Genomic DNA, 25642 nt, shown 5'->3' with positions numbered 1-25642 from the left:
CTAGATAGTTCTTCTTCCGCCATTGCTGCCCCTTTTTGTTAAGGAGTCATTACTTCTTTATGAATACTGTCCTTTTTTGAACATACCTTGCTAAGTTATGCACCTTCCTGAAAAGAGGCTATTCTCTCTATCCCTGAGAAAACTTTCTCTGCATTTTCCAACCCCAAATCAGACTCTGATAGGCCTGGCCAGTGGCTTCCCCCTCAGATCTCCACCCCATGTTTGTCACTCATCCCTCTGTGCTGTCTCTTACATTTTGCTTATTCTTTGTTTGCTGTGACATAACGGTTATTAGTTTCCCTGACCGTGTTTCCTAAAGTGTAAGGAGATGATCCGCTGTGAAGGAGCAGGAGGCTGGCTGAGGACAAAGCAAAAGCTGGCGCCTTGCATCCCCTGCCCTTCACCCGCTCCCCTCCATATGTGTAGCATTCCTCAGGCACCCCTGACTGCCATAAAACGATAAATAGGGGGTAATATTCAATTGGCATTTCAGCTGCTGGTCCCCGGGACAAATTGTTGCGGTATATCAATAATTTCAGATGGTACAGAGAGAAACAAAAAACATGGAGCCACAAAATAAGACAGTCCTTTCCAAACTCCTATTATGTCAGGGAGAGAGCCACAGTCTGGGGCTGATGAGTCTCACCCCCTTGCTAATAACCCTCCAGCTCAGAACCTGAGTCAGATAACTCCATCACCATACCATCATCGTCGTCATCCAACAGTGGTGGCTTAAATGCACGCAGCGCTTTCTGTGTGCCTGCCAGTGTTCTAAGCTTTACATATGCTTACATAAATTAATCCAGTGAATCCTCACCACCCTAGGAAGTAGATAGAATCATGGTGTTCATTTTTAAGATGAAGGAACTGAGGCACAAAGAAGTTACGTGACTTCATCACAGTCATATAGCTGGGAAGTTTCCAGCCTAAACAGAGCATCTGTACATGGGCTCTTAACTACAATAATCCTGGGGTTGATTTTCACAAAATTGTTCTTTTATCCTTGTCTTATATTTTGGAAGTATATTCATTTTCCATTTAGCTGGTGATAAAAGCCTCTTTTTTACCTGAAACAAAGTAGGATACAGTTGTGCACTAGCAGGGGAGCCAGTTCTTAGATGGAACAGCTGCAGACACGGCACACAATTGACTGAGGTTTGGGGTAACAAAAAAAGAAGGTGAGCTTCTGGGGGGCAGGATCCTATTGGTGTCAGTCAGGGTCCAGCCAGAGAACAGAAGGCACGCACAAAGACTTCACTGGAAAGAGCATCAGGAAGGAGGGCTCGGGGATGTGGGCAGGCAGGAACAAGAGAATGGCAGAGATTAGTAATGTGCCAGGGACTAGCTAGGGAGGGAGGCTGTAACCCCCTGGAAGGGACAAGAGCAGAAAATGGCCTTACCAGATTACGTGAGAGAGATCGCCAACTGCAATGGTGGGAGAGGAGTCACCAGACAGAAACTAGGGCCAAAGGAGAACCAGCTAGGAGTAGGGAGCAGTGACCTGTTTCTCCTCTGTCTAATCTCTGTCCTGCTAGTCCCTGCCATAGATGGAATCCAACAGGAGGCCAGAGGGGAAGAGAATGGGGATGCTGGCCATAAAGATGGCCTCCCACGCACAGGGCAGGGCAGGGGAAGGCAGGGATGAGTATGAGGCAGCCCAGAGAATAATCCGCCCAGCAGCTGCCACGGTGTGGTACACGGAGAAGCATATACAGCGTGTGTGTCTAGGATTTTCACAAGACACATTTGTTGCTCTAAACTCAACTGAACTGATGGAGAAATTGGTTTTGAGGGAAAAAAAAATACTGTGTCCTAAAAGCAACTGGACCCTGGACCTCAAGGTTTCTACTTTCACTTTATCTGAATCATTAGATTTCACTGACCTCTTGGAGCTTGAATCACACACGTGAGGAGCTGGGTTACTGGTACACAGAGTGTTTCAAGGTGTAATTACATCCTCCACCTCGTTAGGGTGTCTAGACTAGATTTCGAGAGCTGGCCCTCGAACAAGTGGGAATTCCTGGTAGAGGCCCTGTCCCAGAGCACACAGGAGCAAATCCCAGAAGCAGCAGGAGCCTTGGCCTGAAGGATGAATATAAAAAGGAAAAAGAGGTACTCATGTACAAGTCTCAGTAGGAAAGAGAGTCCTTGGGATGCCTGGGTGGTTCAGTTGGTTAAGCATTTGACCCTTGATTTCCACTCAGGTCATGATCTCAGGGTCATGAGATCAAGTGCCGGGAGTGGAGCCTGCTTAGAATTCTCTGATTCTCTCTCTGCCCTCTTCCCTCCCCTCAAAGTGCATGTGCACATGAGTACACACCTCATGTAGCACTCAAGTATACTCCTCATGTAGCTCAGTATATATCTCATAGTACTCGATTCCAATGCTGATTCCTCCATGAATCTTTTCCTGATAGTTAGTCTGAGTTAAATGTCCATCCTCTGGGCTCCCTCTATCTCTGTCAAATAAATAAATAAATAAATAATAAAAGGAAAGAGAGTCCAGTCAAGCACTGGCAGTAGAAATATGAAGGGATCCTACTGGTACTCTCTAGGAAAAGTTTTATATGACCTATTACTGGCAATATTAATAATAATATTTTGCATTTATCACACATATTTTATGTACTGGACACTGTTCTAGGCATCTTTGCTTAGACTTTGATTCCTCTAAGCTCCACAACCAACTACCTATTGAGGTGAGTAATATTAACCCTGTTTTTATTTTATTTATTTTTTTAAAGATTTTATTTATTCATTTGACAGAGAGAGAGATCACAAGTAGGCAGAGAGGCAGGCAGAGAGAGCAGGGGAAGCAGGCTCCTCACTGAGCAGGGAGCCCAAGGTAAGGCTCGAGACCATGACCTGAGCAGAAGGCAGCGGCTTAACCCACTGAGTTACCCAGGTGCCCTGTAGCCTTGTTTTTAAAAGAGCAAAATGAAGGGGCACTTCCATGGCTCAGTTGGTTAAGCATCTGACCTCCGCTCAGGTCATGATCTTGGGAGTCCTGAGATCAAGCCCTGCATTGGGCTCCCTGCTCATCAAGGAGTCTGTGTGTCCCTCTCCCTCTCTCTGTCCCTCTCCCTGGCTCATGATTTCAAATAAATAAATAAATAAAATCTTTTAAGAAAAAATATCAAAATGATGCTTAGTAAGGCAAAGAAAACATGGCTTTAGCTACAAGTGATTGAACATGTATTATGTACCCGCCACTGTCTGGTACATACATCAGGGCTGTGTATCACAGCAGCTGTCAAAGTAAGGTTGGTGGAACTCTGGATCCCAGAACTTTACAGAGGACCCACAAAGTCAAAACAGTATTCATAATAACACGAAGACATTCTTTTTTTCTTCCAATGTATTTACACATTGGTGCAAAAGAAAAGGTGCACAAAGCTGCCACCAAACCATGCTAGTGGCCATTGCATTCTCCAATGTCACCCACTCACAGGAGAAAAAAAAAATGTCATTTCACTTAAGCATGTCTTTGAGGAAGCAGAAAAATTATTAATTTTATTAAATTTCAGCCCTTGAACACATGTCTTTTTAAGATTCTGCATGAGGGGCAATGGGGTGGCTCAGTTAAGCAACTGACTCTTGATTTTGGCTCAGGTTTTGATCTTCTGGTCGTTCTCTCAGGGTTGTGAGTCGAGCCCCACACTGAGCTCCACCCTGGGCTTGGAGCCTGCTTGAGATTCTCCTTCTCCCTCTCCTTTTGCCCCTCCCCCACTCAAACGTATATCTACTCTCTCTCAAAATAATAATAATAATAAAGACTCTACATGGGGAAATGGGAAGATCAGTGTACTTCTACACATGTCCAAGTACCACGGTTGTCTTAAGGAAAGGCATCAGCTCAATTGTTGGAGTTGCAATGCAAACTAAACTTTTTTCACAGATTACCATTTGTACATGAAAGAGCAAATGGAAAACTATGGGCATTCAGACTTGAGTAATGGGCAGGCATGTTCTCAAAAATTAAGTAAATGAGTCTGTTATGTAAAGGAAAGCAACTGACAGTATATGTTGCCAATAGTAACATTCAAGCTTTCGCATGGAAAATAGGATTTTGAAAAATATATATGCCATCATTAACTTTCCAGCTTTCCAATACGTAAAGTCTTTTCTGATGGGATTTGTGGTGGCATTAATGAAAGTGATATTTTGATGTCATATAAAGAAATATGTTAACACCTGGATGATCTGCATAATTCAGTTAATCACCATTTTCCAAATGCCCAATACATCATGTTGCAAAATTATACACAGGCAAAACACTGACTTCAGTGCAAAATAGCCAATGGATTCTAAAGTAACATAATGTGAAAATTTCATTGATATGGTCTCAGATTCCACATTATAACCAACTTTAAGAAACCGGCAGTCAAGTTTTGATTTAGTACCAAAAAAGTCTACTAAATGGGCGCCTGGTTGGCTCAGATGGTTAAGCTTCTGCCTTCAGCTCAGGTCATGATCCCAGTGTCCTGGAACCAAGTCCCACATCTGGCTCCCTGCTCAGCAGGGAGCCTGCTTCTCCCTCGGAATCAGCTTCTTTGTCTCTCATGAATAAATAAATAAAATCTTTTTAAAAAGAAGCCCATTAAAGTACCTTTCCCTTTTATAACTACATATCTGCAAGCGGCTAAATTTTTTTTTAACAACACCAGCAAAACATATGTTTATGGCAACACATTGAATACAGAAGAAGTTATGATACTCTGTCTTCCATTAAGTCACACATTAAAGAGTTTTGCAAAAATGTCACTGTCCCCACAGAATTTTTTTTTTTTGGAAAATATAATTATCACCAAAAAATGTGAATTATGTAAGTTTTAATCAGTTCATTATTATTTTAAAATAAATTAGTAGATAAGTGATTTTTAAATTTCTTAGTTGTAATTTCTAATATAATAATTAATTAGTAGCTATAACCCACACTTAAAAATAAAAAGGTTCTTTGGGGCCCTTGATAATATTTAAGAGTATAAAAGGGTCCATAAGCCAAAGTGTTTGCGAGTTACTACTCTGTAAGAATCTTACCAATGCAATGAGATCCCTGAGCTAAGAGCTTCTAGAAGCCTAGAAAAATGTACGAGACCCAGGTAGAAAAACAGTTGTTGGCTCCAAGTCTACAAAAGAAAACAATAAATGTAAAAATTAATAAATGTTTAATTAAATGTCTACAAAATGTACCAACATGCCAGCTTCATTCATCATTAAATTCAGCATTCCTAAGGATTTAATTCCATCAAACACAACTTATAGGTTCAGTTTTCTCACTTCACAAATTCCCCTATTCATAGTGTCCATGGTAATTGTTGGGAACTCATAACCAATCATAAATTAAATGTATAACATGGAGCCTAATAATTTCTAAAGCACAAATATAAAAACACTACAAAGATTCTTAAAACAAAAAAGTATATTTAATGTGGGATGCGGGTGCAGCTGGTATATTTGATATTTTGTGTGGTGGGAACTCTAAAAGTCAGAACATGCAGGGCTCATGAAGGTCCCGCTCTAAACACAGCATTGAACTACCTGTAAATTATAGCTATCCTGAAACATTTCAGTGCTAGGAGATATCTTCACCAGGTAAAGGAGAGATCTTCACCAAGTGAAATAACTCCCCTTGACCTTTGGCAGGAATGGGAGAAAGAGAGACATAATGAAAATACACTAAACAGGTCCACAGAGGAGCAAAATCACAGGGAAAAGAGCGACCACGTGGTCTTTCGTTTGGGTCTGAGCAATGGCACAGCTGGCCAGCCCTCTGAATTCTGGGCAGGGCTTACACTGCCCTCACACCCAGACTTTCATCATTAGGTGTGAGCAAGGTGGGGCTGATGGTTTAGAAGAGTCCTGCGACATCTCACCAGAAAAGGACTGCATCTGAAAGCAAAGGCTAAGGGCAGCCCCCTTGAGGCAAGAAGTCACCCAATGACAGCCCCCACTTCTGGTCCATGAGGCCCTTGCCCCCTCACTGGCACCTCAGAATACATTCCCTTGCTGAGGAGCAGTGTTGAGGGGCACTTAGGTGGCTCAGGCTGTTAAGCACCCAACTCTTCATCTCAGTTCATGTCTCAATCTCAGGGTCATGAGTTCAAGCCCCATCTACTTTAAAAAAAAAAAAAGGAGCCATGCCCAGTACTGCAGAGATGTCTCTCAACTTCAGTCCCTTAAAAAGTGTCCTCCTTACCTTTCTGCCATGCTAATCTCCATCACCTGGAAGAAGGCAGTGTTGGCCCTTCATCCAACTTTGAGATATCATGACTCTGAGACAATATGGTTGTCTCTTAACATGGATCTCCAGTGATGGGATTTCCTGCAGTATTGCAAGTAACTTATTTTCTTCCTCATTTGACTTTTTATAGTGTCTGCTATAATGCATTTGCTTTAAATTTTTTTTTTTAACTTTAAAGGATCTGGGTAAAGCAACTGGCTTATAATAGGGCTTTGATAAAGAGAATCACTGTTATTTAGGAATTAACCAGGGAGTTCCCTAACATTTCCTGCATCGAAAGCAGGAGTTCTCCACTGTCAAGATGACTTCCATTTTCTGGAGCTGCCTAGTTTAATAAAAAAGTAAGATAAAAATAGAAAAATGGAAAAACAGAATTACAAAACATGATATATTTGAAAAGTTTCACTTAACAAATCAAGGTTTTAAACACATATACACATGTAAAACCACAATACAATAAAATCATGCAATTGATGATATAGATCAAGATTTATGAAAAACAAATTATGTATGGAGCATACATTGTGTAGGCAAAGTGGCCTGGAAAGGAGACTTTGCTGTCAAGCTCTCCATGTACAAAGTCTTTCAGTCATGTAAGTGAAGCTCTGCAAGTCAATGGTATCATTTAGAGATAAAAACAAGTCTAAAATTGGGTTTCATTGCCAAATTGCTTTCCTTGGGTACCTCCTCCCTTTAAATAAAGGCTAATGATTGCCATTAGCCTTTATTCCTCGTATTGATATTGGCATTTTTCAATGCAAATGTCTGAACTTCCCAACGGAAGGGAAAAGGTCATATAGTCTGCTGTGACTTTTCATGCTCATAACAAACATGTAACCTACCAGTTGAATTACTGATACTTTTTAAATGTCAAGTTTTTTAAAGCGTAACAGAAATACACTTTCCACTATAAATGCATATATTTTTTTATCTTCCAACTTGCACATACCCTGGAGATCTGCATCAACTCTCCAAGTCTACTCTATCATATTAAAAGAGGAAAGCTCAAATCACCTTTTTTTTTTTTTTTTAGCTTTCTGTCCAACCCTTTTAAGCAAGGATAGCACCCCTTCTTCCACCTCCCCTCTGTGGAAGTCTAGCAAAGATCTCTTGGCAGCTGTTCTTTTCATCCCTCCATGGGCAGATACCTCCTTGCATTGTTATTTCAGTTGATCCAATTGTGACTAAGCCATCAAATGCACTTTCTCTGAAAATTCAACTCCTGATCACTGAAAATTAAGAGTTTTGGATGATGGTCTCTGGCTTGAATCTTCTCCCATCTGGTTCTAGTTCAGGGCTGGCCTTTGACGGCCCTTCGTCTCACACCATGGCTCTAGGAGTGTGTGGAGACTGCTTGGCTCTCTTGCAGGCTGAATGGATCCAAGGAGACCTGGTTGTTTTTCCTAAGCAAGAACAAGGAGGGATTTTTTGCACCATGTGGATGTAAGCTTATCACCAATTTCTTCACAGCAGGTGTGTCTTATTTGACATAAAGGAAGACCTGTTATCAAACACAAAGGCCTTTTTCATTATAACTTTAAGGGAACAACAGTACTTTTAAAGATAGAAGCAACTGGGGTCTTCATATATCCATTGAGGATATTATAAAAGGTCCATCCCATCCTTGCCACTTCCTCATTCCACTCCCTTAATGGGAGCCATTACTTCTTGTCTAGAAAACAACAGCTTCATGGTTGGTCTCCCTGCCTCCTCTCTTGATCTTTGCCATCTTCTCTCTGCTGTAAGCACAACTTGTTTCAAACACAAATAAGAGCCCAACCACCCTCCTTGCTCAAGTACTTGCAATAGCTCCTCGCTGCTTATGGAAGAAAACATACATTCCTTAACAAGCATGTCTAAGGACAGGGAGATAAAACTATAGAAACTTGTGAAAAGTTTTGTTTTTGTTGTTGTTGTTGTTTTGTTTTAAGAACTCTTTTTTTCTCTCAGTGGAAGCTGAGCCACACTAGGCATAAGCATTATGTACTTTTGGTCTATGGTGACAAGTTTAAAATTCTGACTCTAGAGGTTTTCCCTCATGCCACTCCTAGTGCCTGGAAGGACCTCAGTGCTGCTTGCCACTCCTGCCTCCTCATGTAGCTCAGTATATATCTCATAGAACTCAGTTCCAATGCTGATTCCTCCAAGAATCTTTTCCTGGTAGTGAGTCGGAGTTAGATGTCCATCCTCTGGGCTCCAGGTTACCTCTGGTCGCTCAGTGACAGTAGTAACCACACCACTACCTGCCTGACACTGCTGCTTCCCAGACTCCTCCATTATACCAAGACCTCTTTGATAAAAAGAGAATGTCTTTCACCTCCTTGAGTAAGTACACAAAATAAATGCATATAATAGACATGCATTTTATCTACCTAGGACCTCCTCTTCCTGTTCTTGGAAATGGGTACTACCCTCCTTTTCAAGGAACTTCGCCTTCTCTACTCCTTATGGTTCAGGCAAGGCTATTAAACCAGAGGACTCCACCACTGTCCTAGGAGGGCTCATGACCCAAGATGAACCTAGCAAATTCTTTTACCCAGGAATGGGCAGAGCCCAAAAATAATAAAGGCAACTGAAACTATGTCATCTTCTGGCAGCTCTGCAGAGTAGACTCATGGGACCCAGGTCCTGGATTCTATTCTTCTCAAGGCTTTTGTATCAGTGAGCTTTTGCTATATAACAAATAATCTCCAAAATTAGTAGCATAAAATAATATCCATTTATTTATCTCAAAATTCTGGAGGTCAGTAATTTGTACTTGGCTAAACTGGGCCTCTCTCATGGTCTTGGAAAGATTCATACATCATCTACAATCAGCATTAGTGAACTGGAAGCTGGCTGATCTAGGGTAACTTCAGGTGGAATTATCTCTGTCCTACATGGTGTCTCATCTTCCATTGAATTTATTCACATGCAGCTGCACAGAATTCCAGGAGAGAGAGTAGAAGCATATAAGACATCCTGAGGCCTAGGCTCAGACAAGGCACACCATCACTTTCACTGCATTCCATCAGGCAAAGCAACCAACAGGACCAAATTCAAGAGAGTGGGAACTAAGACCTACTCCTTGGTGGGAGGAGTGGCAAAGTCACATTGTGAAGGGTGTGGATACAGAGAGGGGTACAAAAAAGTGGTCATTATGTGCAAACTACCACAACTTTGTTATTTAGTACCCTTTTAATCTTCCAATATAGCCCTTTTTAAATAAACTTAGTCAAAGTCAGCTTCTGTTGCTTGTGCTTAAAAAAAAAAAAAATGTAACTTATAACTGCTTGGAAATGAAGGAGAGGAAGTGTTATAATGGGTCAAACTTTTATTCAGGGAGAGTTGATGAAGGGGGAGTAGAAAAGTGACAGTCATAGAGCTAAAGGAATTGCAGAGTATACTATATACTTGTTGCCTGTGAGCACCCCAGAAATTAGGATATCACTTTCCTTTCCACCTTCCTAACTCACCCTATGGTCAGAGCCACCAATCTCTTTAAAATCTCTTTGAAATCTCTTTAAAAGTTAGACCTGGAACAATAAGCCATTCACTGGGAACTGCTCTCTTGTCACTACCTAAACTGAATTGGCTGAGTGTTTGTTAGGTGACTATCTGCAGTTGTGTATTAATATAGCCACCTGTTATATCCTGGATGGGCTTAAATATCAGACATATAATGTTTTAAAGAAAAGATATCTCAAACTAAAGTCAAGTCGTGGGGCTCCTGGGTAGCTCAGTGGGTTAAGGTCTCTGCCTTCAGCTCAGGTCATGATTCCAGGGTCCTGGGATGGAGCCCCATATCAGGGTCTCTGCTCAGTGGGGAGCCTGCTTCTCCCTCTCTCTCTGCCTGCCTCTCTGCCTACTTGTGATCTCTGTCTGTCAAATAAATAAATAAAATCTTTAAAAAAAATAGTCTTAAGGTTGATAGGAGTCTTAGATATGGTCTAGTGTTCCCCACTCTAAGTCCTTCCCATCTCTACACTACTACTTTCCAATTAAATCTCCCCTTCTTCTTCCCCTTTGTCTTCTTCTTTTTTCTTTCTTCTTCTCCTTCTCCTTGTCATTCTCATTCTCCTTTTTCTTTTAGGAAGGGCAGAGGGGGAGGGAGAAAGAAAATCTTAAGCAGGTTCCATGCCTAGCACAGAGCCCAATGCAGGGCTTAATCTCACAATCCTGAGAGCATGACCTGAGCCAAAATCAAGAGTTGGACACTTAACCCCTGAGCCACGCAGGCACCCCCAAAATTTCCATTTCTCTACGTGCTGACCAGAAGGACATCAGGAAAAAAGGAAGTTACAGAATTAGAATTAAACAACATTGAAGCATGAATGATGTTTTATGTGCATCAATTTAAAGGATAATATCTAACAGTAGAGAAAAGATTTCTCAACTCAGAATATCTTTTAAAAGTCAAATCCCAGGAAATATAAAGGAGACATTTTTAGGTGCTACAGGCAGTTTTGTTTTGTTGGTTTGGTGGTGGTGGTGGTGGTGATGATGTAAATAATGAAAAAATAAGTTTCTGGGCTTACAGATGACAGTGGACTTCCGTAGTGTGTAGAATTTTCTCTCCTTTTCCAGATGGACATAACAGATACATACAGAACATTCCATCCAAAAGCAACAGAATACACATTCTTTTCAAGTGCACAGGAACATTCTCCAGGATAGATCACATGTTACGCCACATAACAAGTCTCAATAAATTTAAGAAGATTGAACCAACTTTTCTGACACAAAGGTATGGAACTAGAAATTAATAATGAGAAAAAAAAAACTAGAAAAAACACAAACATGTGGAGGCTAAACAACATGCTTGAATTTTCTCTCCTTTGAAAGACCTTCAGAACATGAAGGTCAAGAAAGTCATGGTTACCTGACCTCCAGAAGCTAATAATTATTGAAATTTATAATAAATAAATACTGATGAAAATGGAAAGTTACTCAAAGTTTTTGTAGCATTAAACCCAATATTTAGGGTTTAAACAGCACCTTCAGATTAAATGAGTGCTCCTTCAGTTCCATGAGTACTTCTCACCATCTGTAAACCACAAAACTGTCACTCATAGTGCTGAGATTTACATCTTTGTGGTTGAGACAAGGAGGAGCCATATCTGCTCTCACCATGTCTCAGGCTTGGGACACGTGCCAGGGCAGCCAGACAGGATCTCTAAGGCTGAGTGAGATGGTGTGATGTTCTCTGTGTGGGAGGCCCCCCGGGGAGACAGAGTGGTGACCTCACTGGGAAAATGAAAACAGTTCAATAAAAAATACTTATCTTGGAATGATCTGCCTGAACTTGAGACCAGTGAAGGGATTGTATTTCCAACACACTTTCAAAAAGAAAAGCCATTTTCCATTAATTCTGTATAGGGAAGAAATCCTACAGTACCTCTTCTTGACTGAGAGATGATGATTCAGGCAAAAATGAGCTTGACTCTAACTCTACATAAAGACACAGTGAGAGAATCACCCTTACCCTTAAAAGAACCAATTATAAAGTTTTCCTTTTAAAACTAGGGCAGAAATTTGCTCCTTGGCAATTCAGCATTAGAGAGGATTCAGCCACACAAATAACCTCAACTTTTGGCCTCTAGTATTTTCCTCCCTCATAGGATTTCTCTCATGATACTTCCATTGCCACCTACAGAGACTAAGTGTGTCCCTGTGTTTGAGGCTTAAATGCAGACAAAAGGAACAAAGGTATGGACATTTTGAAAGGACCTCTGCCTAAAATGCTGAAACACAATAGGAAGATTAATCAAGAAAATGTTAAAACAACGTAGAAGCACCATCAGGCTGACAGCTGCCTTCTGATTCCTCCGTGTTTGACTTGTTCTGTTCTGAGCCCGGTTGCTTGCTTTTAAGGCTTAGAAATTCTTAGTTCTATGGCTCTTGGGTGTGTATCATTCAGGAAATTGGGAGTATCAGCTCTAGGGAAAGGCAGTTTTGCGGGTATTTAACATTCTACCACCATTAGTACAACCTTATCACCTCTTTAAATGATATTTATAGAAAATTAACCCAGCCAAACACATTATATAGAGCAAGATCAGAGAGCAATCTCTTCTTTGTTTGGCTTATAAGCAGGTTTAGACCCATGGCCTTGGTCTAATTAGAAAAGGACTCTGGCTAGAACAACCCAAGAGAAAATGCAGTTTGGCAAAAAAGCGTGAGAGTCTTTGGTCACATAGAACCCTAATCCCATAAATTTCTCAGCATGTGAAAAGCTTTAAAACACTGCTATAGCTTCAGGTGGCACTGTAGCCAACAATTTAACTGCCAATAATTTAACTAATATGTTTCAGGGTCTTCTTTCCCCAATTAAAAAAGAGACCCAAAGTCTGTTTCAGAATTATCTCTGAACATGACAAATTCTAAGAGTCCCCTGGTTCCCTCTTTGCTTCAAGAGCTAGAAAGCACATAGTCAAATCTGCTAGCCTTTCTTAGAAGCTGTATAAGATCTTCAGGTACGAATTTCCAAGTTGAACTTTGCCCCTGGATTAACACTAGCCTTACTTTTCTCTCTTAAATTTGCCTCATTAACAATTTTGTGCACTTTTTCCAACTATGTAGCTTTGTTAGATACCTCAAATTCATTTTTCAACAACTCAATATCAGAAAAATTATCTAAGACTTGCAAAGGAACTGCTGGATGTTCTCCCAGTACAGTGTTCCTCTTGACAATCTATTGTCTGAACTATTTAGTTTACAGCTCTGCTGGGCAGAGGGTGCCTTGTACCTTTGTGTCTGGTTGAGATGGAAATAATTCCCTTCCAGTGGAACACATAATCTCAGAATTTATGGTTTATGGCCCTGGGGCCCTTGGGTGGCTCAGTGTTTTAAAGCTTCTACCTTCGACTCAGGTCATGATCTCAGGGTCCTGCGATCGATCCCCACATCGGGCTCTCTGCTCAGCAGGGAGCCTGCTTCCCCCTCTCTCTCTGCCTACCTTTCTGCCTACTTGTGATCTCTGTCTGTCAAATAAATAAATAAAACCTTTAAAAAAAAACAGTAGCATATCTAATTAATATGTTTAATCTAATATTGGATACTTAGATTCTAAAATACTCTAGGGGCACCTGGGTGGCTCAGTTGGTTAAGTGGCCAACGCTTGATTTCAGCTCAGATCGTGATTTTGGAGTCCTAGATTCAAGCCCCCAAAAAAACAGGCTCCACACTTAGTGGGGAGTCTACTTGAAGATTCTAATAGTATCACACCTTGCTCACATGCACTCTCTCTCTCTAAATAAATAAATAAATAAATCTTTAAAAATAAAAAAATTTTAAAAATGCTCTTTGGACTGGTTTAAATATTTTACAGTTTTTTCAGTGATTAATGAGTTAAATATAATCTTTGATACATCTTATATTTGTATAAAAGTAATTTAAAAATTCTTTAAAACTATATCTTAGCAGTAAGTAGAAAACAACAAATGGATAGTACTACATATATGTCAAAAATCTGTAGAGCTTTTCAGAAGAAAGAGTGAACTTAATATGTGCAAATTAAAAATAAATTACTTAGGAGGTCAGGGGAAATCCCAGACGAAATACAGAATGTGACAAAAGACTCTAACTAAGCTGGGAATGCATGAAACAAACCTCACTAAAAGGGATAGGGAAAAGGTGCTGACTAAGGGACTTTGGAAGCAAGTAGACTCTGTATAACTGAGGGAAAAGGTAATTGTAACTAATATTGTACTCTAGTTGGTAAACTTTTTTCCTATAAGGTTATAGGTCAACAAATCTCCAATCATTATACATGTTTACTGGAATTCACAGTTAAGTAAGTGAATGGCAGATGGTAGGATCCAGGTTTCTTACTGTTAGAGAAAGAGTTTATAAATTAGCAGAGAGGAAACTGCATTAGAATTAAAGGTATCAGTATGAATTCATGTTTGGCTTAATATAGATACAGATGGTTTAATATAGAAATGGTTTAATATAGAACCCATGTTTTTAGAAACATGGGTTATCATAAACATATATTTCCTTGTTCAGTCAGATAAGAGGACATAGGAAAAACACTTCATAGCAAGGAGCACACTTAACCCCAATATCTTGGTTTCTAATATCATTAGAGGAATAAAAGGAACAGTGCTTCTTGGAGAAATGGCTGATTTTAGAGTTGGGGCAAGAATTATGTAAAATAAACCTGAAGCATCTTGTAGTGTTCACCAAAATAAGTAAATAAAACAAAATGAGGGGCACCTGGGTGGCTCAGTTGGGTAGGCCTCTGACTCTTGGTTTTGGCTCAGGTCGTGATATAAGGGTCATGAGATTGAGCCCTGCTCCAGACCCCACACTCAGCGGGGAGGGTGCTTGAAATTCTCTCCTTCTCCCACTCCCTCCATCCCCCTACCCCCGCTCATATTCTCTTTCTCTAAAATAAATAAATAAATGTTTTTAAAAAATAAATAAAACAAAATGATAGAACTATGTCAAATTTGGGGATACAGGAGCCAAGTGACAGAGCTCCCAAACACTAAAGTTGGAATGACTTGAGCAAAAAAATAAGTAATAGTGGATGATTAGTCAAAATATAAAATAAATATCAAGTCCATACTAACACAAATAAATGCTTAAACATATAAATGGGAGAGAGAAGACAAATTCTACATGCAGAAAAATTCTACATAATGCATGCATAACTCCCCACTCCTTAAAGATGGACTGTCCATAGTGAGTTTTTAAAGAAGAGTACAGTATGGATGGGGGGAGTAACTTTATGATGTAGAAACCTGACAAACACTACTTTAGCCAAGGTAACAAAGTCAATAATACCAACAGTCATAAATTATGTGATAGTACACATCCTTTATATGATATAATAAGAATGGCACTTTACCTCTATAGTCTTTGCCCAAAAAGGCAAAACCCCAGCCTAATTATAAAAAAAAATGTCAGACAAATCCCAACTGAACAACAGTCTACAAAATGTCTGACAAGTACTCCTCAAAAGTATCAAAGTCATGAAAAACAAAGAAAGGGCACTTGCATGGCTCAGTTGCTTAAGTATCAGCCTTCAGCTTAAGTCATGATCCTGGGGTCCCAGGACTGAGCCCTGCATCAGGTTCCCTGCTCAGTGGGGCATCTGCTTCTCCCTTTGCCCTTCCCCTACTCATGCTCTCTCTCTCTCTAATAAAGAAATGAATAAATAAATAAATAAAATCTTTAAAACAATAACAATAAGGAAAGTCTAAGAAACTGCCACAGAGCAGAGGAGCTTAAGGAGACATGACAGCTAAATGTAATTTGGTATCCTGGATAGGATCCCGGAACAGAAAAATGACAGTAGATCAAAGATAAGGAAATCTGAATAAACAATGGAGCTCAGTTAGAAGTAATATATTAATATCAGTTCATTAACTATGAAAATATACCATAATAATGTAATATATTAATAATAAGAAAAATTGAGTGTGGGATATGTGGAATTGTTCTATCTTTTTGATTTTTGTAAATCTTAAACTACCACAAAATTTAAAAGTTATTTAAATAAATAGGTGTATCAGACAAGCCCAAATAGAAATAAATTCTGTAAAATATTTGTCAATGTCATGAAAAACAAAGAAAGACTCTGAAACTGCCAGAGGAGACTAAGAAACACAACAATTTAAAACAATGTGAAATCCTGGGTTGGATCATGGAACTTAAGAAATAGAAGAAGAAGATACTACTGAAAACACCGGTAAAACCCACCCCCACACTCCCCTCCCCCCAACACAGCTATGGCTTTGTTAATACCATGGTACTAATGTTAATTTCTTAGTTTTGACAAATGTACCATGATTGTTTAAGATGTTAGGGAAAGTTGGGTGAAGGTGTATAAGAACCATCTGTACTATCTTTGTAACTTTTTTCTGTTTTGTTTTTTTTTAATTGGTGAACCATGAGGAAAAACAGATATATGCGGATTAAAAGCATGGTATACCACTTTCAATTGGCCAGTAGAGATATAAAGTTGTGATCACTGGAACTCACATGTTTTCAAGAAGGAAATGATCACTAAGTGCTTATGGAAGGCTGCCTGAATCAGTGATTCCCTACTGGGGATGGGGAAGTATGACACTCTGGATAATTAATCTTATGTTAGCATTTGTCTGGGGATAGTTCAGGCCAAAGCTCAGGGAATTCTGATTTTCTTAGAACTCTTGGTGACAAAAACACCTCTCTTAACAATCTCAACAAGAGTGGTCTATTTCAGGCAGTGGTGTTAAAAATGAGAAAAACAGCTATTAATAAGCTCTCTTTTCCTACGTGATCCAGTCATCTGCTCCTTCCACACACAGGAGACCCAGGAGATATTCCCTCATGAACTTAAGAAGAGCAGGTCTTATCTTACTGGCCATTTAGAAGGCCAACCCCCGCAGGATACCCACAAACAGCCAAGATCCTTCTTCAGGCTTTTCCCAAGGTAGCTAGAAAGAGGTTTCCTGGAATTGTTTACTAGGATGCCAGGAGGTCAGCCAGAGTTCTCAGTCCCAAAAGTCATTTATTTCTCCTCCCTTCCTAGAGTAACAATACCATATGTTACCCTCACAGAGCTGCTCACATACTAAACACCTGTCACATGCTAGCTACAGTACTGGATTCAGGGGAGGAGGGATCAGATTCTGAAAAAAATGTAACAGTAATGAGGACAAGAAGGACAACACTGATAACAGATTTGTGAAAGCACATATTAATAACAGATCAAGTCTTATGCTATAAGCACCAACTGATTTGATCCTACAGTAACTCAGTAAGATAGGTTATATTGTCTCCATTTTACAAGTGAGAAAATGCTTCCTTCCTCCAGGAAACTGAAGATTAGAGTAACTTGCCTAAGGTCAACCAGTAGTTAAAAAACATCAAAGTAGTTTCCTGTAGACCTAGAATCAAAAACCAGTTCTGATATTTACAAGCTGTGTGACCTTGGACAACTAATGTCATCTCTTTGTCAAGTGGTCAATAAACAGAGGATAAAATCAGCACAAATATATTGAGCGTGTTGGTCCATTAATGTTAGTTGCCACCAGGGTGGGGATGGGAGGGACCTCAAGTGTACTCAGAACTTGCCAAACTGTGCCAGGTGCCTTACAGGCATGAACTTATTTTATCCTCCCAATGCAACATCAGATAAGAATTTATTGTTTTACTGATGAGGAAATGGATGTTCAAAGAGGTTCAATTAACTGTCCAAAGGTCACCTGGCAAGTAAGTGGTCTAGCAGCAATTTGAGTTCAGCTCTATCTACCCTAGTACCCTGAGTCAACCATTCTGTCAACCAACTGCCACCCACTCAACATTCCAGAAACTCCAGACAGCTCAGTTTCTTCTAGGTAACATATTTCTCATTTTAACTGAAGGCATAACCCAAAAGAATTGCTAAAAGTGTTGTAAATTTATGGCTAAGAGAGTCTCAGTTGAATTAGGTGGGCCCTTTCAGCACTGATAGCAAGTACCAAGCACTGATAGCAAGCAGAGAGTCTTTCCTGGGAGGCCAGAGTGCATTCTGAGAAGAGGAAGCATGGAAGTAGACAGGGTGGGGGCGGGGAGAAGGTGCAAGATATCTGAAGGCTTGAGAAGGAGCTTCTTTGGCATGCAGAATCAAACCTACAATTTATCCAACTACACTTGCCTTTAGCTGAGCGCCTATGGAGAAGACCATGCCTCTGGGCCTCAGAGCAATTTAGGGTAAGGATAAGAATGCTAAGTGGATTCCAGTCACTAAGCCAACCTCAAGTACTGTTAGTAAATGCTGGGGAAGTTGTACTAAGGAGGATCATGGGATTACCTAGGCTCAGCTGACAGGGAAAAAAAAGTCTTGGTTCATTAGTAATTTCTGCCACAAGTTTGGGAATAGAAAGAGCCTCACATGTGCCAAGAATTTGCCATTCATGTTTTAGGGGATACTGCAGCCTGGGCATACTCTGCAGGAGAAGTTGATTGGGTTCAGGTCCAGGTAGGAAACCAAAATGTCCCAATGGCACCCTGTCCCCACCTCACAAACTATGGCAAAATAGCATTAGCAGCAAGAAAGGACGTAATTTTAATTCTTTGGGTTTTAATTACTTTGAAAATAGAACCAGGCCACCCCTGCCAAGACACTTTAAGAAGTACTAATAACCAGAGAGATTCAGGCCGGCCAGAGAAGGGGGAGGGGGGAGTTCCAGCCAATTAGCCTCCCTTTGTGACATGGTCACCATTCACCCCACCCTCCAGATGCCTTAATAACACTCATATGTCTCAGGAGAGGGGGAAAAAGTGGTGAGCCAAACCTCAAGAGTGAAGAAGGGGGGGGGGAAGCAAAATATGGAATTTCAGCTCAAAGCTCAACCTTTGAATGTCTTAACTGCTGTCGTTATTTTTTGTAGAGCCCTCACTGGGCTTTCCTGACCACCAGGAACTTAGCCTCAGGGCTCGAGGGCCCATGTTTTCTCTTTGAGACCTTGCTACTGCCTTGCCAAACATGCTCAACCTACTGTCTCAAAGTCTACAATTTCTACCTCCAACCTCCCCCAGTGGGTCAAACTTTCCATGGCTAGACTATAAAAGGGGAAACAGTCCTACCATTTCCTTTAATTAGCCATTTTTACAGGGTGCCAAGTACCCTTTAAGGAGCCCAGAAGCCCGCAGTCCCCTGGATTCCAGAAACTCCAGCCTAGTCCAGAAGTAGCAGAAGGCAGGGTCCCGGACCTAGACCAGCAAAATTAGTCTCCAGGGAATCTGCTTGGTTCAGGCTACTAGGAGAGGTGTGTGATGCTGGACTACAATTAGCATTGATATAAGGCTCTGCTAGGTCCTTGCAGGAATGAGCCCAGTCTCTCCAGGGGAGTGGTCCTAGAGAGGAAATTTCTACCATCTGTCTTCTAAGAAAGCTAGAATTTGTAATATAGTCCTCTTGCTCTTCTGAGCATCTTGATGGATTCGGATTCATAAAGGTGAACATGAAGCAGAGTTTGAAGTGGAAGAAAACTGAATGGTCCTACATATTAGAAGAAAAATGTGAAATTTGGGAAGACCACACTGACAATGACTGTTCCTGACTGTAGAGCTCCTCCAGTTAGGGGAAGGGAAAAAAGTCTGGCTAAGTAGATTTTTTAAACAAAAGAAAATAAATCTTGTGAATATGGTCTAGTGGTTGTCATTGGACCATGAAATGAACAGGAAATAAACTTTATTATGCTTGTCATTGAGATGGGAAGATTGTTTCTTATTGAACTAGTCTATATGTGCTAATGCAGGCACCATTCCACACTAGCCAAGTTTGGTGGGGATCTTAAAAGGAAGGATGTTGGTGAGTTGGGTATGAATTTATACAAAGAGACAAGTGAATGATGACCTCTGTGCAAAGTCTTATCAGATCAAATGTATTACACTTGGCCTTTTCTTCATGTTATCTGATATTTTCCATAACTATGAGGACCCAAGTTTTTGTTTTTCTCCTGGGGAGATATATAATAATATACATATTATATAATATATCTGGTATATTATATATTATATATAGCATATACATACATCTATATAGCATATATATAGTATATGCTTATAGTACACTCACACACACACATTTATATAGTCTTTTTCCCAATTTGCATTTAGGTAATTTCTAATTTTCTACACTTAACAGACTTTTTTGGACAGAAGCATAATTTTTTCAACCTTTATTGAAAAATAAGTGAGAAATAATCTGTGTAAGATTAAGGTATACAGTATGATGACTTGACACACAAAGATTGAAAATTACCACCACAGTACAGTTAGCACCTCCATACCTCACAAAATTACCATTTCTTTTTAGTGGTAAGAACATTTAAGATCTACTTTCTCTAACTTTCAAGTATATAATGTGGTATTGTTGATTATAATCAGCCATGCTGTGCACTATATTCTCAGAATTTATCCATCTTCTAGCTGAAAGTTTGTATCCTTTGACCAGTATCTCATTTCCCTAAACCTCCTCCCACAATTCTACTGTTTCAATGAGCTCAGTTTTTTTAGATTCCACATATAAGTAACATCACACAGTATTTGTCTTTTCGTCAGTCTTATTTCACTTAGCATTATGCCCTCAAGATTCATCCATGTCACAAACTGCAGGATTTCCTTCTTTCTCATTGCTAAATAATACCACACACACACACACTTCACCTTCTTTATCCATTTATTCATTGATAAACACTCAGGTTGTTTCCATATCTTGACTATTATAAATAATGCTGCAATGAACATGGGAATGCTGATATACATCCAAGATCCTGACTTCATTTCCTTAGATATATACCCAGAAGTGAGGTTGCTAGATCTTATGGTAGTTGTAGTTTTAATTTTTTGAGAAACGTCTACACTGTTTCCAAAATGACTACACCAATTTACATTCCCACCAACAGTACACCCGGGTTCCTTTTCCTCTACATGTTCACCAACACTTGTTAACTCTTGTCTTTTTGATAACAGTAGAATTGTGGGAGGAGGTTTAGGGAAATGAGATACTGGTCAAAGGATACAAACTTTCAGCTAGAAGATGGATAAATTCTGAGAATATAGTGCACAGCATGGCTGATTATAATCAACAATACCACATTATATACTTATAAACAGGTGTGAGGTGATATTGTAGTTTTGATTTGCATTTTCCTGATGATTAGTGACACTGAATACCTTTTCATGTACCTCCTGGCTGGGAAAGTCAATTCAGTTCCTGTGCCCATTTTTTAAACCAGATTGGGTTTTTTTTGCTATTGACTTGTATGTGTTCCTTACATATTTTGGATACTAACCTCTTATCAGATAAATGGTTTGTATATATTTTCTCCCATTCAGTTGATTCCATTTTTATTTTGTTCATCATTTACTTTGCTGTGCAGAAGCTTTTTTTTTTTTTTTTTAATATGGTCTTGCTTATTTATTTTGCTTTTGTTCCTTGTGCTTTTGGTGTCACATTTAAAACATGTTGCCAAGACCAATGTCAGTAAGACTTCTCCCTATGTTTTCTTCTAAGAGTTTTTGGTTTGATTTCTTACATTGATGTATTTTACTCATTTTGAGTTAATTTTTATGAATGCTGTAAGATAAGGGTCTCAATTTCATTCATCTTCACATGATTATCATTCTCCCAAAACCATTTATTGAAGACACTATCCCGGGTGCCTGGGTGGCTCAGTGGGTTAAGCCGCTGCCTTCGGCTCAGGTCATGATCTCAGGGTCCTGGGATTGAGTCCCGCATCGGGCTCTCTGCTCAGCGGGGAGCCTGCTTCCTCCTCTCTCTCTCTCTGCCTGCTTCTCTGCCTACTTGTGATCTCTGTCAAATAAATAAATAAAATCTTAAAAAAAAAAAAGACACTATCCCTTCCCCCATTGAATATTCTTGGCTTCCTTGTCAAATAATTAGTTCACAATAGCTCCACTGGAACAGGATGTCAGGACCATACAGTTTTGATTCCTATAACTTTGTAATATAGTTCAAAATAAGAAGTATGATGCTTCCAGCTTTGTTCTTCTTTCTCAGTATTCCTTTAGCTATTCAGGATCTTTTGTGATTCCATATGAATTTTAGGATTTTTTTTTCTATTTCTGTGAAAAATGACATTGAATTTTGACAGGTATTGCATTAAATCTATGGATGGCTTTGGGTAGTATGGATATTTCAATGATATTAATCCTCCTGTACGGGATGAGAGAGAAATGAGCCTTTTTGGTAGAGTTCTGCATAGCTGGGGAAGAAGGGTGCTCATTTACATGCTCTCTTTTTCTCCCAAAGGAGAAGTTATAATTGAGAAAGTCTTTTTTGGCACTGAGCTGTGCTACCTTGAAAGAAAGGTGACAGGAGTCAAGTTGAACTATTCTTCTTACCCTCTCCAATACATCCAAACTCATATATATTTTTTGCTCCAGTGGTGTGCTGGAATTTCTCCACTGGACTCCTAAGTATCCACAAAGACTCTCTTGTCCATGAGTCTAAGAAAGTGTCTTCCAGGGCTCTAGACCATGACCAATAGGGAATGGAGTCAGTTCATGGGACACTGCATGAGCTACAGATGGGACTGACTTCTGTATGCCTATTACCCAATGCATGGGTAGGTGACACTTTTCCTGGGTTTCTTGGTGCTTTCTGTGGATTGATGACAAATTGTTGAGGGGGCATATGAATGAAGGACATTTGCTGACACACAGAGCCATCATTCTGGACCTCTGGCCAGTCTCCTCCCTGACATACACACACAGCACTTCTTCCTCTGGTCCAGCTGCTCTGGCAGAGATTGTTGAATAAAACTTGGTACACAGTTTACTGGTTATCTTTGTCTGGGGCCCACGATTTTTTTTCAGTCTGAAAGATAATACCTCCCTCAAGCTGTAGAAGCCAAAAGGAATTTATTTCCTCCAAAAGGAGTTTTAGGAGATGCTGTATCAGTGGCTTAGACAAAGCTAGTTTGATTACATTCTTTGTCTCCTTGTCTCCCCTTACACAATAGTCAGGGTTTTAAATGAGGGTTTAATGTGAAATTGAGTCTTTCCAGTTTCACTTTTCCACACTTCTTTCAGTACAAAAGACCTACCTTTGAAAATGAGAGTGAGAATTGTCTCATTAATCATAAGATTTCAGATCTTTTCAGTGGGGCAATAAAAAAGATGAAAAATAGTTATTTTAGCAGTCAAGGCTTGAAAACACAAAAGGATACTAAAAGGGAAAGTTTCTTGCAGCCATAGGGGGAGAAAAGTCAATTGGCTCAAAAAACTAAAAATGAAAGTGACAAACCTTGTTTGATGCAAAAAATAAAAATTTTTTAAAAATTAAAATAAAAAAGCCATATATCATGGCATGGTTGGTATAACATAGATAAATGTCCTTTTTACTGTCCAAAATCACTTCTAGGGGATTGGTTTCTTTAAAAACAAATCTATGAGAGGCGCCTGGATGGCTCAGTCATTAGCATCTGCCTTCTGCTCAGGTCACGATCCCAGGGTCCTGGGATCAAGCTCCCCTTTGGGCTCCCTGCTCAACGGGAAGCCTGCTTCTCTCTCTCTCACTCCTCCTGCTTGTGTTCCCTCTCTTGCTGTGTCTCCCTCTGTCAAATAATAAATGAAATCTTTGAAAAAATAAAAATAAAAAAAATATGTGAGTAGGACAGCATGCTTTCTGCTAGCTACTAATTTTACTATTTATTCTCTCCCCTTTAACTAAGTGGGAAATCTCATTTTGTGCAATGAAATGAAAAACAGCTTTACATCTGACTTGATTTTTGAATCACAACTCTATATTATCTAAACTTCTCTAGGTCTTAGTTTCTCCCTATATAAAATAAGGAAAATAATACCTACACTATAGAGTTATTTGAAGGATTCAATGAGAAATTTTACTTTCTTATCATTACTATAATAAGAAATATACTTATTATTACTATATTACTTATTATATGCAAAGTACTTTAGATATAACAATTTGCTTAACCCCTCAACAGTCAATTCCATGTTCTATATACCAATACTAGCCCCATTTTACAGATAGGAAAACAGAGGCCCAAAACAGTTAAGTAAATTGCATAAAGCCACTCATGGTAATAATTAATCAGAGAGGTAAGCATATGCAAAGGGGAAACAGAATGTTTAATAAAGGTGAAGGCAGAATTAAGGGAACTAGTATAATGATGGATCCAGGGACTACCCAAGAGAAAGTCATTATCACCTCTAGGCCTAAAGGGACAGGGGAAGAGACTGATGTGGCTAAAACCAGGTGAGAGCTGTGCATGTGGGAGAGATGGTGATAGATAGTGAAACCCCATCACCCCCAAACCACAGCCTGGCAGCCTTCCCTATTCCTCTCCATACAGCAGTTTTTGGACCTTCCATCTTCTCCCTTTTATCCCCATGTGTTAACACCAAAATCTCTCCTTATTTTTAAGCCTGGCACCACCACCCCCGACCCCAGAGGTTTCCTTCCATGTTTCAGTGGATTGAAGAAATTTTCTGCTAAAGATGTCTCTCTTCACAAAACATTCTTACATCAACTACTAAGAAAACATGTGTTTTTTTATCACTGCATACATATGTATAGGGCTTGGCACGAAAGAGGACTCCTACCATAGCACGTGGTAATAGCAGTAGCAGTGGTAGTAGTATTGTCACTTTGCCCAAATGAGGTTAAATAGAAAGTTTACAGTGACTGTAGAGAATGATAAAAATGCAAAGAGCCAAGTTCTAGGCAAAGAAGACAAAGCTTCCGTGAGAGCAATCTGAGATGCTTCCCAGACAATACACAGCAACCTCTCACACCATAATGCATTTCTACTCAACCTTTTCATTATGGCTTTTGGCAACATTCTTTGCACTATTCTACTCCAGAATCACTTTCCTATCCTAGGCACCTTCATCTGCAAGGATATTTTTTTCAAAACAAGTGACAGATGTTTTTTCTTTTCCTTAGAAACACTCTATTGCATATTATTTTTCAAAATGTTGAGTTTCATGCCATGAACATTTTATTCCTGGCCTTGGGTTAGCATGATATAAGAAACTTAAATAACCATGACCAGTGGAGGAATAATCTTTTGTTTGTCAATCTTTAAATAGACATTTTTTTAAATTGCCCATAAGTCTTCTACCCTTTTAGATATGTGTCTAAAGCAAAGTGCATTTTTCTGTCCAAACATACAGCAAGTTCAAGTTTGTTCCAATTACATCACTTTTGTTTGCCTCTACAATCTATCAAATGTGTTAAACACAGAAGATATATAAGGTGAAAGACATATTGTTTGCATGCTATTAAATCTTCATTCATCAATTTCTTTGTGTTAAATGGTAAATGTTGATGCTTACAAAATGGGTAGCTGTGTGAGTGGGAATAAGAGTAGGACTACAAAATGGAAATATAACGTCATGGATACAAGATGGAGTGAGATTAGCAGTCTGTTTCTCTGCGAAGATACAGGTGTTTCTCTTCTGATGCAAAGTTTCACTAAGTAATTTGGATATAATCCATGGATCTGTCCACATGTCACCACCTTGCTACTGCCTTCCAAATCCAAGTTCCCATCATCTCTACTGCACAAGCTTTTGTATCAGGTACCTCTGGAGTATACCTGTCTTCATTATGCCTCAGCTGCTCCACAGAACTCTCGCTCCTGAGGGAACTCTCACTTGGAATGTTTGGGACGACGGCAGGAGCTACTAGTCATTCTGCCTCGTGCAAAAACCTGGTATGCAGGGGAGTTAACACTTCAATGGGCAACCCTGGATCAATGGGGTCAGAGCTGAACAATTCAGAGGTATATTCCCACCTGGCCTTTTAGAGGTCCCCGGTGACATATACATCCAGTTTTCTATAGAATTTATCAACATCTTCTGTTTAAGTGGATTCATTTTGCCCTCTTTGTCATTTCACACTTCCTAGTCTTCCACTTATGTTCCTTGGATCATTTTCCAAGA

The 25642-nt window shown here is 39.6% G+C and overlaps 1 protein-coding gene across 1 annotated transcript in view; it reads right to left on the bottom strand.

Annotated features, from left to right (window-relative positions):
• Window positions 1–1895: 1895 nt before the first annotated feature.
• CCDC34 (coiled-coil domain containing 34) overlaps window positions 1896–25642 on the bottom strand; it is a 118248-nt gene continuing 94501 nt past the window's right edge. The window contains exons 8-10 of the transcript XR_006602263.1: window positions 5041–5129; window positions 2321–2459; window positions 1896–2082 (exon numbers count right to left, since the gene is read on the bottom strand). The gene's annotated coding sequence lies outside the window, so the exon portion shown is untranslated. The remainder of the gene's footprint in view (window positions 2083–2320; window positions 2460–5040; window positions 5130–25642) is intronic.

This window comes from Mustela putorius, unplaced genomic scaffold, assembly GCF_011764305.1.
Source record: "Mustela putorius furo isolate JIRA1106 unplaced genomic scaffold, ASM1176430v1.1 tig00003859_pilon_pilon_pilon, whole genome shotgun sequence".
NCBI classification, from domain to species: domain Eukaryota; kingdom Metazoa; phylum Chordata; class Mammalia; order Carnivora; family Mustelidae; genus Mustela; species Mustela putorius.
Note: the sequence above shows the minus strand (reverse complement) of the source record. Positions and strands in the feature narration are given on the sequence as shown.